We start from the raw sequence: 20,956 nt of genomic DNA, 5'->3' as shown, positions 1-20,956 counted from the left end.
TCTAACAGCACTAAAATTAAAAATGCACAGTGTAAAACTGCTGTTAACAAGATGTTAAATCTATGGATGCTTATCCAGCTGCCAGAAATCCAGCATTTCATTTAGTTTTCTGTGTACAGCAATGAAGCCTGGACTAATTCCTGAAATCAGATATTTCATGAATACCTTTAAAAAAACACATCCCAAAGAGAGAAACAAAACTTGAGAGTATGTGGGCTTGCTTTTCATTCATACAAGAGATACCACAGACTACCACTGCCAATTCCATAAAGGCCTACAGATGGAATTAATGAAAGGTCTTTTGTTATTGCATATAGCCTTTTTAGAGCCTACTGAGCGTCCCAGGATACCTACCCTTCTCAAAGAACCTAAACAGTAGAAATAAAGGCACAACATGTTATTGGTAATTCTCTCTGTCTTTGTCTTAGTTGCTGCATATTGTAAATTAGTTGCAGAAATCAACTGCAAATAGATGCCCTCATCGAAGTCAATAAGTAATTTGGACCTTTTATGGTAATATGTGTGAGAGATCATTGAAGATGTAAAAAAAAGCTCTCTTTGTTTAAGTGGCTTGGTAAGGAGCCACAGTGCTGGTTCACAGCAGGTTGAGTTTCTGGTCTTGCTTTTATTGTAGAATTAATGTGAAATCTGAGTTTGCCATTTGTACTGAAAAGGCAGGAAGAAGACAGGAGCCACTATGCAGGAAAGCCATATGCCGAGTACTGTGAGGTTTGAAAAGCTTCCAGTATTTTAGGTACTTGATGAGCTCAGTTCAACTGCTGTGAACCTTAGGTACTTCTTGAGATGTTTAAAAGAGTTTTTCCTCCTGCTTTGCAATTAATAGTGATTACTAGTTTTGCCCACGGTGAGAGTGGGGAAAACACATGAAGCCGTCTCATACACATTTGCAATATTTTCTGGCCCTTACAAGAGGAATAGAAATTACCTTGTTGAAGAATAAGCATATGGAGAAAGAAAAAGTGTTGGCATTTTTCAGGGGTGGGCAAAACGTGGTCCATAGGTTGCATTAAAAGCCCTGGGACTCAGATGCTGCCTTCAGTACCCCAGAATCCTAACCTTTACTACTCCAATTTAAACATTTTAAAAACAAAAACTAAAAATTGGTTTTCCTCAAAAAGTCCTCTTAGGGCATGGGAGGCAATTTTGTTATGTTACCCCCACAACATTCCTATATTCCATTACGGTAGGACTGCCGTATCTTCAGGGGATCAGTTCCAAGTCCCCCGTGGATGCTGGAAACAGCAGATAAACAAGGCACTTCCAGTTTCTCTGGTGTCTGTGCATGGTTGATAGAGGGAGCCCCAGACAAGTCTTGCCAAACGGCTGGGTTTCCTGCCATCCTATTCACAAAGGAGATTTCCCTAAAACCAGCAACTGCTACTACAGTCTCTGTGCCCGCAAGTCCATTTCACAGGAAGCTTCTTCCCCTGGAGACATCAGGTCACATGTGCATTTCCAGCCACCCATATAAGCATAGTCTCTGGTTCTATCTAGTGGTCAGTCCTGGTAATACACCTTGAGAACATGTATTTCTGTTTTTTATTTGCCAGGCAGTGGATAAGTGAAATTGCAGGTACTGTTCCCAAGGATATTGTATTTGTAATTTTTAGAAAATTGGCCACTAGAGGGCACCAGGAGCTTTCCCAGTAAAATTCTTTCTAAAAAGAAAAACATTTTGGAGGTGGGCAGAGGATAGGACTGGGTGCTGAGAGAGAATGTAAGTAAAGGTGAAGGTATTCTAAAGTGAAAGAGAGTAGCAAGGACAGCAGCTGAAGTGGGAACAACTTAGCACCAAAGTATACATTACAGAGGCTTCAGTGCATTTCAGGTTCTGAATTACGTTGAAGCCTCTGCAGGTACAGCACTATGAGTGAAGGCTTACTTCTGAAAGCATTCTCTTTGCAAGCTAGGATGGAAATTGCTGTGATCAGAGGAGCTACTTGATGTGGTCCAATTCTTTTCCCCACTGTATGGTTTTTCTTTTTCAATGACTCATGAACAGGGCTTATAACTTAGCATAACTTAGCATGCAGCTGGAGGTAATGGACCACTTCAGATCATTATAATATATTCTTGTTTTTGTTTTGACTTATATACCACCTCATAGTGCTAGAAGGTGGTTTACAACATAATTATTCAAACAACCTTAGAAGGATGGAAGGGCTGAATCAACCTTGAGCCAACTGCCTGAACCTGTCAGGATCAAGTGCAGGTCATGAGCAGAGGCTTGACTGCAACACTGCAGTTTAACCACTGTGCCATGGGACTCCTTCACTGCCGAGACTCTGAAGTTCAGTTATTGTGTCATCAAATGGGCATTTAGCCTACTGTTTGGTCTGCTGTGGGGATGGGTTGGTTTTGTTTTCCGGCAAACCACATGATACAGAGTGAACCAAACTGTCCAGAGTTTTCCTACCATCACCTTTCTGGGCTCCTGTCAGGGGCTCCTACGTTTTTGGTGTAAGCAGGATTGCTCCATTTTGGCTCATTTCCAATGCATGCAATCATTGGAAATGAACCCAAGAAAGCCTTGCAGCTGTCAAATCACCATATTGTGAAGTGGCTTAAGAAGAGGGCCACTTCAGGATGTAGACAAATTAGACTCTCCCTCTGTACGTCCATGGAGGTGGAGAGGAAGTGTGTGCAGGAATTAAATCGTAACTTCATGGCTCATCAGGGATTACAGTTAGGCTTCCCAAATCACAGTACTCTGACCATTCCATCACACTGGCTTCTTTTCCTGATAAGCTAATCAACCAGGGAAAAAACGACTTTTAAGGAATAGCCCATTTGATCACCTAGCCTACTTAATTCACTTTTTTTCTTTTTGTATGCAGTCCTGCTTTTTGGTTTTTGATATCTTAGCAGTCCAGTGAAAATATTACCCACCTTTGTTTGGAGGGACGTGGTGGCGCTGTGGGCTAAACCGCAGAAGCCTGTGCTGCAGGGTCAGAAGATCTGGCAGTCGTAAGAGCGAATCCACGCAACGGAATGAGCGCCCGTCGCTTGTCCCAGCTCCCGCCAACCTAGCGGTTCGAAAGCATGCAAATGCGAGTAGATAAATAGGGACCACCTTGGTGGGAAGGTAAACAGCGTTCCGTGTCTAAATCACACTGGCCATGTGACCACGGAAAGATTGTCTTCGGACAAAAACGCTGGCTCTATGGCTTGAAGAGCGGGATGAGCGCCGCCCCCTAGAGTCGGACACGACTGGACAAAAATTGTCAAGGGGAACCTTTACCTTTACTAGAAGGACAACATACCTTTTAAAATGGATGTTTAAAAACGGATTGTTGTGCTCTGTTATTTTAAATATGCTGTAATACTGATTTTATTTGCCATTTTTAATATAATACTTTAAAATTATTTTTAAAAATATTTGTATATTTCTGTTTTTAGCTTTTGAATACTGTATCTTTATGATGTGAGGTTCCATGGGTTCTTTCTGGGGAGAAAGACAGGATAGAAATATTTTAAATAAATGAATGGATGGATAAATAAATAAATTTGTTTTATTTTTTACACTTACATTAGAATCTCTTCGTGACCAAAAACTTTGTTCCAGAAGCTGCATTGCAGCCTCTAGGTGGTGCTCCAGCTTAAAGCAATGTGTGTCATGTCATGTTGTACAGCATGTAGGAGCAACATAATTTCACTCTATTCAAGAAGGAAGCCATCAGCTGCCCCTCTGCCCTTTATGACAGTTGCTTTGAATAAGCGTAATATGCAGAACTCTTTGTCTTGTGGCTTCTTGTGAAGTCATCTGGCTGCAGCTTATCAATATGTGCACTTTTCTAATGTCAAGACCATTTATTTTTTTCATTTGTCTTTATTAAATTCAACTGTATCTGAATACAAGTTTTATATTATAGATCACTCCAACAAAGCTACCTTCTTGCTAACCACAAGGTGAGGCGGGGGAGGAAATGCCAGATCACATATACCATTACTGTGTACTGATCCATTGGGGCTCTACATGTACTGCTGTATAGGATAAGAATTCAGTATAAGTAGAGAAGGAGCATTTGGTTAGATCCGAACTTAAACAGAGCAGACCTGTTCAAATCCATGGGATATCAGGTCCCATTGATTTAAATTGGTCTGATCAATGCTCAGAAAAGTTCCTTTTTTGGACTATAGTTCCCACAGTCTGCCTTCCAGGACAGCACTGGGAGCCATAGCCCAAGACGGGGCTTTTTCCAAATTAGAAGTATAAGTCTAGATCCAACCAACTAACTCCAGGGATGATTTTCTAGCCACTGTAGTAGCTGTTAAAATTGCTGGTACTGGAATGAGAGAAACGAACAGGGAATCGGCTCACTCTTTGCTGTGTCTAGAATGTTGGTTACCAGGGACACTCCTTTGCCATGTGCTACAACTTCATATACGGGGTAGGAAGAGTGAAGGGAGTATTTATGGCATCCCAGGAGGGAAACCAACAATGTTTGGGTTTTCTGTTTGCATCATGGATAAAGTCTTTACAGTTACGCATCATGTAAAGGAAATTACTAGTTGTTGCTGGGTTTTTTTTAATTTTTTGTTTATTTTGTTTGGCTGTAATTCTGCTCATTGATGCTATGGCACCTGACCAATCCCCCCCCCCCGGTAAATGGCCTTTATTAGCAAAACAAGGCCCCTATATCTCATTTCAGTAATGCAATGGAGGCAAACCCTGGAACCTCCTGAATAGCAGGGATCATGACAGCATCTCAGACCCTCCCAGCCACCCCATCTTCCTTAGTCCATCTAAGCTTAGCTCTAGTCCTTATGGTAGCTGAAAAAGGAATAGATTTTTCATTGCAATATAAAGTTGCAAGCAGTCCCTGTTATAATACTAATTATTTGTGGGTGATTTGGTCTTGAATGGGCAGTTAAGAGCCATTAATTTTACAAAAGACCGGCCCCTCATTTGTTGCTATAAGTGATATGGCATTCACCCAGGGCATGAATACTCATATGCTATTTGCATAGATCAATGGGAGTGCTGAAGGGGTGGGGTCATGAGGTATGAGAGACTCAGCAGCAGGATAGGGAATTTGAGGGAGAGTTGGTGAAACAATTAGGGGCCACGTGGAATCGTGGCAGGTGGATACAGCTTCCTGCAGTTTGGGACTCCTCTTGGGGATGGGGGGGGCACAATGGTGACTGTGATGGCCTTCAGCTTAATCTAGAGATACATTTTCAGCAAGCCCGTTAAACGTGGTGGTTCTTCCAAATAAACATGCATATTTTGTTTTTAGATATTGAATACATGAATCAGTGCAGCAACAGGCCTTCCAAGTGGGAATGAAGGAGGAAATGCTATCTGCAAGCTTTCATTATGAAAACAATTAATACTGTATTTTTAAAATTGCCAGATTGAATTGCCCTGTTTAACTCATCAGAAGGGGTTGAATCAACTTATTTTAACCAGGCAAGTGACTAATGGTGTAACGCAGTTAGATATCTTCTCAGAAGTAAAGTTGTCAGGTGAGCAGCACCTCATTCCCTAAGATTTGGTGGCCAAAGCCTGAAACTGGGGCCATATCCTTACACTGTCGCAAGAGGACAGATTTTTGTGATGGCACAGGAAGGTGGCCTTCAGCAACAATTGGAAAATAGTGTGTCTGACAGATAATGTAGAAAAACTATCACAAGTTTAAAGGTGAATGTGTGAACTACAGCAGCTGTAGCAGCTCTGCAGCGCAACTAAATGGCACATTCTAGATCATGAGAATAAAGCCAAATTCTGGGTTGCCAGGTTGAGAGCATTTTCAGGTCAAACGCCTGAGACATATGGAGAATGTGAGACTTGACAACCCTGTTCAGAATTTCACTCTGCGGATATAAAACCAAAATTAGGCTTTGAGCTGGCCAGACCATGGTTCGCTGCCCTCATCACGAGCAACATCTCCATCCCTTCCCAACACTATAGTATGGTACTCTTGAGTAGGATAAGCTCATAGTGTGCTGTGGCTCCAGAGGAATGGGGATGCCCCCAATTTATAAATGGACCCTGGACTTTTAAAAAAATCTCTGATCTAAGTGTTGGACTTTCAGCTGACTTTATGATGCCTCTGATAGAAGGGGCGAGGCAGATGTAATTTTTCCCTGCTGCTTCCATCTTGTTATGTACACTTTGCTCAGTCACCCCCTGTGCAAACAGGGGATAAAGTAGTCCAGGTACAGAAATTCCAGTACAGAAAGTCCCCCCCCCCTTTTTTATAAGAAAGCCTTTAAAAAGGGATCTTTTCACTGAATGCAATGACCTTTGTATCACAGCTTTTGATTTAGAATTAGTACTTTTTTTTTTGCCTTCCTTCCCACTCTTCTTACCTACAGTAAATGGTGCAATACAATACAGGCTATGTAAATAGCTTTCTCAGGACAACAGCAACAACAATGAAACTGTTGTACAGAGTAAGGTTTCATTAATATAAGCCAGTTCTGCCCTGCTTCCCATTTCTCTGTCTTACCAATGAATATATGCCATGAAGATGAGATGGTAAAGAAGGAAAAGATGATCAAGCATTTCTCTAAACAAATCATAGATCTTTCTGTCTTAGAAGTTAAAATAATTTTCCTTTTCTGAAAGTTAGTTCTTTTTTTTTTAACTTCTGGTGACCACAGCACCTTGGCTAACAAAAATGGGTTAATGTTTATATAACAGTGAATGTTAAATAAAATTAAAGAGCATGGCATCTATGTTCAAAGTTAGGAGGATAGACGCAAGAAGGTGGAATGTCTTAAATAATGTTTTCCAGTTCAGCATACAGGTCTTCCATATAGCCAGCAAAACAGAAGTGGCAGGGATGACCCAGAAATATTTTTTAAAAAATTTATTTCTGTGTAAAGAGGACAAGGTTCAGCCTGAGCATTCTGTTTTGAAATAATGCACCCCCGACTCTGTTAAGGGATGAATGTACAAACTAAAGGATATCACATTTGCGTAGAAATCAGTCCAGTTCGTTTCAATAAAAATTGCTTCTAAATAAGCACATACTCTATATAAAATGTTGCAGCTTCAGCCAGTATTAACAGGCTATGTACTGTAGTGAGATGAAGAAAAATGGTTAATAAAAACTGTCTACCATCATAAACAACCTGTGTGTCCCCATTTGCTGATTACTATGATTAAGTGTTAGGATGTGTGGTTGTTGGGTTGTTGTTTTTTTTTAAACAAAGCAGTCCTGGTCGCTGACAACTGCAAACATTAAATACTGTGAGTAAAGGTTGACACTCAACCTTTTGTGCCACACCCAATTACATTTGTGCTAGATAGCCAGACTTCATTATTATTTTTAATTCTAGCAATGGCCGGACAGATTGTCATTAATTTTTGTTCAGAATATCACAATCCTCTGATTATAGGTCCTTCTGAAGAACTTGATAAGCAAATGCTTATGGTTGATTTCTCTGGAGGACGTTGATAATCTGACAGCCTCATCACTTATCCAGCTGATACGATGACTCAACAAGTAATTGCACGCTATTCCATATAATGTAGTAAAAGTTCAGTACAATCTAGTGCAAGGACAAAAAAAATTCAGGAACAAGGGAAAAGCTCATAATTTGATGTGTAGAGCCATGCAAGCCAATTCTTATTTTGCACAAGATTTAAGTGTGTTTAGGCTGCCAATTCTGAGAGCACCTTCTGAGATCTAAGGGAACTGCTGTGCTTCCACAGATTTCTAGGTGGGGACATAAATCTCAGCCTCAGCAATGCTTGGAAGAAGAGACACTTTGTTGTTCTGATGGTCATGGTGATTTTCAAGTATTTCATGTGTGCTATAGGTAAGGATGTGAGTTCTAGCAGGATTGCTCCTTCTATAGCTGCTAGGCCCATTTCTCTACTTATTCAGACACACACACATACACATGTTTGTGCACCAAGTTGCTGTTAGGTTGGTTTATTACTTGATTAGCCAGTGTTTATCTGGTTTGGGGTTCATTGACCTGGATGCTCCTTCTGCCTATTTACAGACTCAGCTGGCCAGAAGCAGTCCCATTCTTGCTATCCTTCACTAACCCTGATCACCCCATCAACTGAGATTGCAAGAACTCACCCTGTAACATCACCATTCATTTACAGTATTTCAAATTTTGGCCCTGAAATCTCAAGGAATGGGATCCTAGTGATCTGGCAGATTAGGCTATGTTTTTATAGAATAGGGATCTGAAAGGACATTGTGTGGGACTGTATGCCCTTGTACATACATGGGAATCCCTTCTGTTACTTCCAATCAGTGATTGAAAATAGGGGACATCCATAATCCAGGTTTGGGAGGATATGGCAGACAACCAGTCCACTACAGGACTATTAGGCCTATGGATTGGAGGTCACTGGCTTGTTTGAGACACAATAGCAAATGGTGAGGTATAAAGAGGTCAAGGCTGGCAAAGCTATTTTAGCAATTGTGACAGAAAATCTCACATCTGGCTCTTGTAAAATACAATAATAAATCCAATAACAATTTGTTGCTCCTTCACAACACTCTCCCATCCACTGGCAAACTGAAACTGCTTCTTTACTAAGCCTAGTAGTAGGACTAACCTGTTTGGTTTCACTCTGTAAATCACAATGCACATAGATAGATAGATAGATAGATAGATAGATAGATAGATAGATAGATAGATAGATAGATAGATAGATAGATAGATAGATAGATAGATAGATAGATAGATAGATAGATAGATAGATAGATAGATAGGAAGGAAGGAAGGAAGGAAGGAAGGAAGGAAGGAAGGAAGGAAGGAAGGAAGGAAGGAAGGAAGGAAGGAAGGAAGGAAGGAAGGAAGGAAGGGGACTTCAGTTGCAGGACTCACTGTCAAGTTGGACTTAAGTCACTTAAATCATTCAACTCAGGTTTTTTTTTTCTTCAATGATTTTGACTCAATTCATGGCTTGGAATCTACCCACCCCTCCTTTTTTTCTGGGGGAAAATATTGTTTTTAATAGGGACTCTAACTTCTTGAGACTTAGGACTTGGTACCAAACGCTCCAAGCTGGACTTGCGACTCAGACCCAAATACTTGACAACATCCAAGGGAGGCCAGCAGGCAGGCTACATTTATTCTAATGAGCCTCCTTTCTCTCTCTCTCTAGATTTTCACCCCCAGGTAGATCCAGACAAAAGGGTAAATTCTTCCACTTCCCATTTCAGCTGAGTTTCTGTGCCGCCACCCCATCCCAGCCACTTCTGGAGGAACTGTGGGGTCAGCAGGCAGCTGAGGTGTGCTGTAGCATATTCTATTTTGTCATTTGGCTTTCATAAAGGAATAAAATGACTACAGCCCCAAAATAACAGAGTGATGCCTGGAGGTTATTTTAGTGCTGCTCTAGCAACTCATTTTGTACATCTGTCGGCATCTATCAGCTCATTAATTACATCCACTCCTTCACAGACTGTCATCTGATCCAGCAAAATTACACAGGTGAGATAAGGATTCGGTGTTTTATACCATTTTATTGCAATTCTTTTTCAGCTGAAGGAATAAAATTCATAACAGGCTGCTGAGTCACTGCTAGTTCAAGGATTGAGTTTAGATGTGAAAAATACAAATGCAAACTCCTGCTTGTGCATGGAGTTGGAATCCACTCAAGCTGGTTATTGTCACAACAATCCTGCAGTTAAAGATTAGTCCAAGAGAAATTATTTGGGAAGGAATCCCGACAAATTGCTGATTGGATGGAAACTTAAAGGTGAGTCTCCCCACTCCTACGTACTTTGGCAATCCAACGGAGCCTTCCCCAGCCGAGAAGGCAGACAAGTGTGGCTCTCAATAAGTTGTTGGACTGCAACACCCATGATCACCCATTGGCTAGTGTTAGTGGGAGCTGCAGTCCAACAACCTCTGGAGAACGATGGTAGTTCATCACTGCTGAACCTGGTACCTTCTAGATCAATGTTTCCCAACCTTGGATCCCAATATGTTCTTGGACTAAAACTCCCAGAAGCCTTCACCTCTAGTTGTAGTCCAAGAACATCTGGGGACCCAAGGCTGGGAACCACTGTTCCAGATGTATCAGTCTCCAACTGCAATAGCATCATGTTTAATCCTTCTGGAAGGTATCGGACTGAGGAAATCAGCTTTCCCTACATGCATTGGTTTTCTCTTGGTGCCATATCTTTGTCCTTCCCAGAGACTATAGCTCTTAAATTGCCCCAGTCAACATAGCCAAGTAGTGTTTTCAAATTCTGGTCCTCCCCTTGCAAAATGAACAAGTTAGTACAAAGGGCCAGTTACATCCCCCATTTGTTGATTTTATTCCCTCTGCTTATAATTTTGTTCATTTCAGTACCTGCAGTTGACAGGGTGAGATCAGGCAAAGCATATAAAAGAGAAATCATGAAAATTATAATCCTACATTCATTAAGGAAATAGCCTTGCTAGGAAATTACAATAATCCTTAATTTTCTGGAGTGGTGGCTTATGTGCCATTTCAATGACACAATAACTTTGTCCCACGGGCAGCTGTCTCCGCCCATGCAGGCTCACCTCTTCCGTGTCTCCTGCATTAACCCCTCACATGCTTTCTCCAAGAAATTCAAATGAAGTGGTCTAAGAAAGTCCATGAAGGCTTACATTAAAATATAATAGATAATCTTTAAGGTGCCAAGATACTTTTGTCTCTCTTTTTCTTTTGTTTTTGTCTGATACACTTGCACAGGGTGACAGGGCTACCTAAATTTAAATTTGCAATTGAAGTTTGATATTCTCAGATTGTTTTCCTATATCGATTCAGGATAGCCACCTTTTCAGATTTAGGTCCTTAGAAAAATCAAATGTTTTAACAACTGTGAGCCTTCATTTTTCTCCACATCAGAACTTTGAACATGGGGGGGAGGGGGAATCATTCCCTGTCATACATGCTGTATTATTATTTTTGTTAAAGACAAAAAAACTGAATATGATGGAAGTAGCACTCAAAAGCCATTGCTAACAGCTATTAGTAGATTTATCCTTGATTAATTGATCTGACCTCTTTTTAAAAAGATGTAAGTTAGTGACCACCATTGTACCTTATGGGAGTGAATTTCATAGGCTGATTACAGGTTATGGGGCAGGAAGTAACCTGTCTTAACCTATTATAAATTTTTCTCATCCATTAACCCTGAAACCAATTATTGTGAGACCCGAGTAACTGCTGTATTTTGACTTAATTTGGCTCCTACCAAGGTCATCCGATACTCTCTATTATATCCTTTCAACTATGTTTTATCAGCTGATATATGAAATACATTTAGAATATTATATTGTTTTTGCTCTTTCAATCAAGAATCCTTTGATTTAAAATTTTGTACTGTGCAACATACTCCAGTTGACGACTGGATTGCTTTGTTCTCCATATTGTATTTTAAACCACATTGTTTAATATTGTATACTAGTCCACCTATATTATTAAAATGTAGAATTTAAAAGACAGAGTGAACTAATCTCATTCATTTCCAATCCTGTGAGAGAGCAAGCACTGCTCCACACTATACAAATATCTATTGTTTGTGCTCAAGCCTATACCCACTAACCTGGGAATAAACCCTACTTAATTTAGTGGAAGGACAGTGTCTGTTCCAAATGGAAATTATCAACTCAGTTATAAAATTATTCTGATTGGATCCAGAGATAGCTGTTTGGATCACTTCCAACTTGTGTGATTACTGGGATTGAACCAAAGTGGCTGCCCGGCTGTCCTTTTTGCTTAAGCCTTCCTGGCCTTTTACAGAGATGAAGGGAAAGGAAGTTTTCCATTTCTTTTTAATTGCTGCTAACGCATCAGTTATGCTTTGAGAGGGTTTTTCTTAAAACTTATGTGCTGTGTCAGTTAGCCACAATTTTCTTCTCCTCTACAATGAGTGGGAAGGCAGCTTTTCATTTCTCAAAATTATTTAGCAGCTTAGGCAAAGTATGGAGGAGTAGACAGGAAATAATTTTTATTTTGTTTTTCTTTCTCTTTAAAGAGAAAGACGATTGGTCTAAATTGTGCTAAACAGTGGCACTTGAGGTGCAATGTGGTCTGTCCTTGCATGTAGGTGTAAGGATCACCCCAAATGTCATACTGCACCTCAAAGTGACCCTGTTTATCATGATCTAATTAGACTAGAGCAGTGGTTCCCAACCTTGGGTAACTCAGGTGTTCTTAGACTGCAACTCCCAGAAACCCCAGGCAGCACAGCTAGTGGTGAAGGCTTCTGGGAGTTGCAGTCTACAAACACCTCGGTTACCCAAGTTTGAGAACGAATGGACTAGATTTATGTATGAGACAGAAAGCAAATCAGCTGCAGTTAAATTTGCAATTGCTTGCTTGTCTCATTGATGTCAAGGATCTACTTTAAGGATTTAAGTCTGGATCCAATCTAGCATTCTTTATCTGCTCCACTGCCTAAAATAATGAAACAACCAATCTGGTTATGCTGCAGCTGCAAAGCTGTAAACCACTTATGTGGCACATCAACGTGCATGTACAAGTATGCATATCTGAGAAAGCCAGATAGATTTTTTTGGATGACTTTCTTAATTTCCCAAAGTTGAGAAGAATGAAAATCTGTATTGGTTCCACTTCAAACGGGATGGATATGAACAAGCAGAGGCTGAAAAACAATCATGTACACAGAGCCAAGCTCTTCTAACCGAAGCTCAGGGGAACTGTGGTAAGATGCATGTAATTATTACAAATGGAACAGGAGCAGAGCTCCCAGAGGTTGATTACGCATTTCCAGAAAGCTGCAACAAGGGCTGTAATGACCAGAGATTAGCTGACGAATTCTTCATTCTGTCAAACACTGCAAATGCACATTTTTTGAACAGTGACTCCCAGAATCTCCCAGACAAGAGAAGTTACTTTTCCAGGCCCATCTATCTATCAAATTACGACTGAGAATAGCCAGTTGGTATCAAGATCTAAATTATAAATTTCAACAACATCAGATTCTTATTAATTAATATCCCAGTCTTAATTTGAGCCGTGGCCTAACGGATAGGGTAATCATATATCCTGTTTTAAAGAGAGGATGTCCTTCATTTGAAGGCAGAAACCCTCTATTTGCTGGATGATAATTTTCTGCTCAAAATTCTTCTCTATTTTTAAGGATAAATAATTGTTTGAAGTTACATCTCTGTAGCAGATACATCATATGATAAACCCCTCCTAATGCACATCACAGTACAGAATTTGAACATCATGTATAATGTTCCTGTCTGCAGCAATGTGGACAAAACTGTGCAGCAAAGTTAAATCTGTTTGGTAATCTGTCACACAGAAATAATTCACTATCTGGAACAGTTACTACATGCAAGCGACTTCATGTAACTTCAGTGCTATTTTTTTTTTCTTTAAATAGAAACTGAACCTGTGCAGAACTGTTGGGAAATCTTTGTTTTAGGCTTCACCTTCGATAATCCCTTACAGTATTATTACCCATGCTGGCTGATAGAAGTACTAAATGTTTTGAAGGGCAAAATTGCTACTTTACAGAGGAGGTTGCTAATGGTGAGCTATGCTTCCAGGGATGGAGACTTGAATTGCAGGACTATCTGTCAAGTTGGACTTAAATCTCACTGGTGACTTGACTCAGTTTTTTTTTCCCAATGACTTGGGCGCGTGATTCAGAACCCATCCACCTCTCCCTTTTTTCTGGGGTAAAAAGCTTGTCTTTAATAGAGTCTTGGACTTGGGTCGTGGTACCAAAGTCTTGGACTTGGACTTGTTACTCAGACTCAAAGACTTGCCACATCCCTTCATTCAATAAGATTGTCTACCATTCTAGGGTTGCTAGATCAGCAACATCCCATTATCTGTGACTTCACGGCCAAAATCTAATACCACTGGGAGCAGAAATGTTGGGACGGTGGAGTTGTACCTCTGTTGCTGGAACCTGAATGTCACAAGAACACTCATGAGTTGCAATGCTGCTGCTCCACTCTTTGACTTACTCCAAATAGCACCAAGGACCAAGTTTGATTTTCCAAAAAAGTTAGGAATTAGAGGAGGGAACTAGAGAGACACCTGGTGCATGTATTTCAGTCCATCGCCCATGTCACTCAGAGTGACACACACATGGGCAGACATCTTCATGCTGGCCCAATGAACCCTGGCACCAACTAGGAATGGATGGAAATGAATGTCCAGTCTTTGAAAGCCACTTCACGTATGGATGTCAGATTACTGTCTCCTCCAATGCTACTCATACTGAGATTACTCTTTCCTCCTGGGAACACAGAGAAGCTCAGCAGTTCCCTGAGACTTTTGCCATTAGTGATCTTCTCATTATAGATTCCCTAATAAGCTTCCAAGGAAGCTTTGTTGAAAACCACTGGATGCAGCAAAAGCAAAAGCAAAGCAAAGCATGCTTCTTATATATCGCCTCATAGTGCTTCAAGCACTCTCTGGGCGGTTTACAATTTAATTATGCAGGCTACACATTGCCCCCCCCCCCCAGCGAGCTGGGTACTCATTTTACCGACCTCGGAAGGATAAAAGGCTGAGTAAACCTTGCGCTGGCTACCTGGGATTTGAACCCCAGGTCGTGAGCACAGTTTTAGCTGCAGTACAGCGGTTCCACAGCAGTGGAATGTTATCTCAAATACGAACCTTAACTCAGAAACAGAACCATATGGCAGCTACGACGAGTTCCTTGTGTTGTACTATAGCTCTGAGAATCTGTAAGCCAGCTCAGCCATGGGATTTCTGGAAGTTGTAATCCAAAATTGTAAATATTCCAAGTTGTTCAACCCAGTGACAGAATTTGCATGAACCACTCATATTTCCACATATGCATAGCTTCACATATAACACATTGCAGATAAAAGAGTTTAAAATGGCTCTCGTTTTCATTTGATTATGAATTATAGCAGGCCAATCCTTAATCAGAAACTTAGACTTTGATTTGCATTATAGCCTAATTGCAGCTGCCAAGCAGATAATGGGCACCACACAGTATTTTATGATAGCTGCCCTGCAATGCATTGATATCTCTGTGTGGAAACTTTTTCCATTATCATAAATGTTGCCAAGAAAATATAAATGGCCTTGTGATCAAACCCCGGTCTTGGTTTGCTAATCCGTTAGGCGAATCAAGCTTGTGATGCATGTCATAGTGACCCTATGCACTGAGTTGGAACATTATGTCCTTACTCATAGAAAGAAAAACCTATTCTTGTACATGTGCCTTGCTTTCCTAAATTAGTGCAATCAAGGCAAGCAGCACTTGCATGAAAATTTAGAGCTTAGGAATTTCCTGGGTGGGATAGGTTTTGTTGTTGTTTTGAGACTACAACTCCCAATGCGAATGAAATGGCTGGTGATGCCACAATATTTTCCTTGCCAATACAGCATGGCAGTAGAGCAAAAGCATAACCATTAATCAACCCAGAAGACTCTGAAGAGTGGGCATCTCAGGGCAAAAATTGGCGGTAATAAAGGCTGTAACAGGCCAGTTGGTATTTTGTCACGGAACTTATCTGGATGGAAGGCCAAAACACACTATAATGACCTGATTGATGTCTATCAAAATATGAAATTATTGCATTGCAAGAAACATGGCTTATGGCTAGAGACGGGGATATTTGCATTTTGAAAACAAATACGAATATCCCCATCCCAGCTGGACCTTATGAGGGTCCAGCCCACAGGACTGGACTGTCCATTCACACATCCTGGTACCACAAAGGTACTGCTCTTCCTGCCTGTCTTGTTTTTGCTGACTGTATGCTTCTCCATATTTGGCTGCAGAGAACATAATCAATCTGATTTTGGTATTGCCCATCTGGTGATGTCCATGTGTAGAGTCACCTCTTGTGTTGTTGGAAAAGAGTGTTTGTGATGAGCAGCTTGTTATCTTGACAAAACTCTGTTAGCCTTTGCCCTGCTTCATTTTGAACTCCAAGGCCAAACTTACCTGTTTTTCCTTTTATCTCTTGACTCCCTACTTTAGCATTCCTATCCCCTATAATGATAATCTTTCTTTGGTATCAGTTCTAGAAGGTGTTATAAGTCTTCATAGAACTGGTCAGTTTCAGCCTCTTCAGCATCAGTGGTTGGTGCATAAATTTGGATTACTGTGATGTTGAAAGGTCCGTCGTGGATTCGTATTGAAATCATTCTATCATTTTTGAGATTATATCCCAGTACAGCTTCTCCCACTCTTTTGTTGACTATGAGGACTACTCTGTTTCTTCTGCAGGATTCTTGCCCACAATAGTAGATATGATAATCATCTGAATTGAATTCGACCATTCCCATCCATTTTAGTTCACTGATGTCCAGGATGTCAGTGTTTATTCTTGCCATCTCCTGTTTGACCACATCCAGCTTACAAAGGTTCATAGATTTTACATTCCAGGTTCCTATGCAGTATTTTTCTTTCCAGCATCAGAGTTTCCTTTCACTTCCAGGCACGTCCACAGCTGAGTGTCCTTTTGGCTTTGGCCCAACCACTTCCTTAGCTCTGGAGCTACTTGTCCTCCGCTCTTCCTCAGTACCCTGAGGGGCTCAACTTCCAGTGTCATATCTTTTAGTCGTTTGTTTCTGTCCATGGAGTTTTCTTGGGAAAGTTACTGAAGTGGCTAGCCAGTTCCTGCTCCTGGTGGGTCACGTTTATTTGGAACTCTCCACTATGACCTGTCCGTCTTGGGCACGACATAGCCCATAGCTTCTCTGAATTACTCAAGCCCCTTTGCCATGACAAGGCAGCAATCCATGAAGGAGTCAAATCTACACACATACTTGCAATTTCACTGGTAATAACAAGTTTCCTAGTCTGAATTAAATTGGAGAGTGTGAATTAGAAAGATTTCCCTGGTTTATTGAAGTTTGACAGGAAGATTGGGGGAGGGGAGAGGGAGGGAAGGAGGGAGAGTGTGTTCATTCATCCCCACATGCATGCACACAGTATGTAAAAAGCTTTTGAACATATTGGCTTATTAAGACAGTACAGTGGTGCCTCGCACAACGGTTGCTTCATACAACGACGGATTCGCACAGCGATGACCTTTTTTTGAAAATTTAATGCCTCATACAACGATGGTCCCTATGGAGAAAATTCACACAGCGATTTCGGGACCGTGATTCGCAGAACGATGCCGTTTAATGGTCCCCGTTTCACACAACGATGTTTGAAAAAGAGTGGGAAAACTGGCTCAGAAACAGTTTTAAACACTTGGGATCGTTGAAGCACCTTCTAAAACGGGTGCACACCTGATTTGGCTTTGTTCTGAGTCTTCGTTAATTTTTTGTGAATTTTTTCTTCCCCCATAGGAAACAATGGAGCTGTCAGATTTTGACAGCTCCATTGTTTCCTATGGGGGAAGAAAAAATTCACAAAACATTAACGAAAAGTTAGCAACTGTTTTAAATGCTTGGGTTCGTTAGAGGACCTTCTAAATCGTGTTCACACTTAATTTGGCTTTGATCTGACTTTTCGTTAATTTATGGTGAATTTTTTTGTGCCCCATGGGAACCAATGGAGCTGTTAGATTTTGACAGCTGTCAAAAGTTGGGGGGAAAAATTCACGAAAAATTAACGAAAAGTCAGATCAAAGCCAAATTAACTTTTGCACCCGTTTTAGAAGGTGCAGAAGCTATTCCAAGCATTTAAAATCATTTTTGACCCTTTCATGACACACTTAAATTTGCAAAAATTGACTTCGCAAAGCCATTGAAATGCATTGAGTCGGCTTCAATACATTCCAATGGAGGAAACATTGTTTCACACAACGATGTTTCCTATGGGGATTTTCACTCAACGATGGCAATCAGTTCCAATTGGAACGGATTAACCGGTTTTCAATGCATTCCTATGGGAAATGGTGTTTCACAGAACGATGTTTCACACAACGTTGATTTTTTTGGAACCAATTAACATCGTTGTTCGAGGCACCACTGTATTTGATTGTCCAAATGGAACCATTGTGGTCAAATTGATGGCATACTGAACTAGAACTTGAGAGACCTGAGAATACATCTCTACTTGCCAGATGACCGCTTATTGATTAACATTGTGAATTCCACAAAAGGGACATAGTGTTAATTTCCAGAATGCCAAAATATTTCCTGTTGATAAATTTTAGGAAGTTTTACTTCCCTGCATGTTTCCACCACTGTGGTTATAAGTTGGATTTTCATATGATTACAACTCTGATTCATACAAAATATAGTTGTGGTCAATTATTAAGAGGCAGAACTGATAGCAAATGGTTATGCAGTGTTGCTTTCCATCATAAAATGCTTTTTTTGACTGGGCTAGACTATATGTTCTATCAAGACATATAGTCTGGCTTGGATCTTAAAATCTGTTAGCTGAAGGAGCTTCACAGCATAATGGTTTCCCGTATTCTTCTCCCATTTACAGTTTCAAAAAAGCCCTTATAGAATATCAGAGACCTCCTCTGATCTATGAGACATCCGGCCTGCTGGTAGAGGATGAATTTCTCAGAGCTGTTCTTGTATCTAATGAAATTCATAAGAAACTTTCTCACTCATTCCTCTGTCCAAACAGCCCCTAAATCCTATCCCACATTCTTCAGGAGTACTTCCCCATTTTGGAAGGGGCACAGTTGCCTTTAGGGAAGGGAGGGACAAGAAATGTTTGTCCATAAAACTTCTTGAGTTAATAAATCTTAGGAACCTACACCTAACTGTTTTTCTGATTTAAATGTAACCTGGAGGATTGCTGCAATTTTATCTACTGAGCTGACAAAAAGTAATGTATTACTCTTATCAGCACTAGGGTATGCTGTAACAAATGTTTTTAAAAGGGCTGATTTACATCAGGTACACACAGCACACCATGTGTTGGCTGAAGGCGTGCCTCATCCTGCTGACTGGCAAACAAAATTGGTAAGTCAGGTTAGAAGAAGATCCACATCACATTTTTTTAAAAAAGCCAAACAACCAAGCTCTAGATTTAGGAAGTATTTGACCACCACTTCTGCTACTACCAACTGAGCCAAATACTCATTTAAGCTCACAAAGAAAGTAGCTCAGATGAAAAGGACAAACTAGAGAAGATAAAGGGATTTAGAAAAGAGCAATTAGCAAAAATTACATTCCAGAATGTAAAATGGAATTATTAAAAATTATCTCCAGCCTTGTCAAAATAAAGTTTATCTATTTTCTAACAATATAAGAACCAGGATTTTGCAAAAATGGAGGAGCAAGCTGTATATTTTTCTTCCTCCCAATATCCACTGGAGTTACTCCAGATGAAACCTAAAGGAAAGCCACATCTGAATGTCTGCAAACCCCACCGCACTTATTCAATCTCAGGAAATCATGGAGGCAACATCAAGTCAGGTTTTTTTCACTCCTTTCCTTCCCCTCCCCCCCCGGTTAATTCAGTCATGAAGAAAAAATTGATGCCATAGCTCACCTATACTTTTGTGCCCTCCTGGTTGGTCTAAATAAAGGTATTTATTTAGGTGTGTGTTTTTTTAATTTCATTTTTATGCTGGCTATCTGGCCAAAGGCCACTCTGGGCTGTTTACAACATATATAAACAACAGGCTTAAAATACAATTTAACAAAAGAAAAAATAGAAATAATAAAATGCACATAAAACATACAATATGAAAATATATTTACATAAGACATTCAGAACACTTAAAACATTTAAAATGGCAGGCTGGATCAAGTAGGCTAACTAATCTTAGCTGAGTCCACAGCTATATTTTTTGGAATGCCTGCCTAAATAACCAGGTTTTTAATGACTTTTTAAAAATCACCAGAGAAAGGGACAAATTTATTGCAGGGGGAGTTCATTCCACAGCCGAGAAGCAACCTTCAAGAAAATCCAGTTTCTCGTCTTCTCTCTCTGGGCCTCTCTTCGGGTTAGCATCCTCAGCTGCCTGGCTTGAGATGTTCATGTAGGATGATCAGATCCTGTTGGAAGTAGTTATTCTGCCAGATACTGAGGTCCCAAACCATTTAGGGTTTTATAGGTTTTAACCACCACCTTGAAGCTGGCATGGAAACAGGCATTTAACCAACGTAAAGTGGCCAGAATGGGGTGATATGATGATAATTATTCACTCCACTCAGTAATCTGGCCACTGTGTTCTGGACTTGCTGAAGTTTCCATAACAGCCTCATGGGCAGCCCCACACAGAGAGTGTTGCAATTGTCTAATCTTGAGATTACCAGTGCGTGGATCAACATGGTGAGGGATCCAATGTCAAGGCAGGGATGCAGCTGGGCAATCTGCCTGAGATGGAAATAGGCAGACCAGACCACAGATGCTATCTGAGTATCCATGGAAAGCATTGAGTCCAGTAAGACACCCAAACTATGAACCTCATCCTTTGCAGAGAGCGGAGCACCCCCAAAGGAAAGGATGACACTCATTTCACAAACAGTCAGAGCACCCACACAAAGGACCTCCTTCCTGTTCAGATTCAAGCTCGGTCTGTTGGCTTCCATCCACTCCAGCACCATGGCCAGGCAGTGCTCAAGGGATCGGATGGCATCCACTGGAGAAGGGTGGAAGAACAGATAGAGCTGCATGTCGTCAGCATATTGGTGACATGCCACTCTGAATCTCTAGATGATCTCCCTCAGTGGCCTCATATAGATATTAAATAGCAACAGAGAGATGATTGACCCCAAGGGACTCCACAGTTGAGAGTCCAAGGGGTGAGACCATCTCCCCAATTAGTATTCTCTGGGGATGGACCAGAGGCAGGACAAAGCCAGGCCACTGATCCCCAATCCAGAGAGCCTCCCCAGGAGGATACCTTGATCGACTGTATCAATAGCCACTGAGATGTTGAGGAGAACCAGTAGGGACATTTTACTCTTGTCAGCCTCCCTCAAAAGGTCATCATGCAGGGCAATAAATAAATGCCATCTCTGTGCCCGTGACACAGCCTGAACGTGAACTGGAATGCGTTGAAGGCACTGGTTTCATCCAAGAGTGCCTGAAGCTGCTCGGCCACTACCCTCTCCACTAACTTGCTTTAAAAA

Source organism: Pogona vitticeps, chromosome 6 (genome assembly GCF_051106095.1).
Source record: "Pogona vitticeps strain Pit_001003342236 chromosome 6, PviZW2.1, whole genome shotgun sequence".
Taxonomy (NCBI): Eukaryota; Metazoa; Chordata; class Lepidosauria; order Squamata; family Agamidae; genus Pogona; species Pogona vitticeps.
This window is presented reverse-complemented; position numbering follows the sequence as displayed.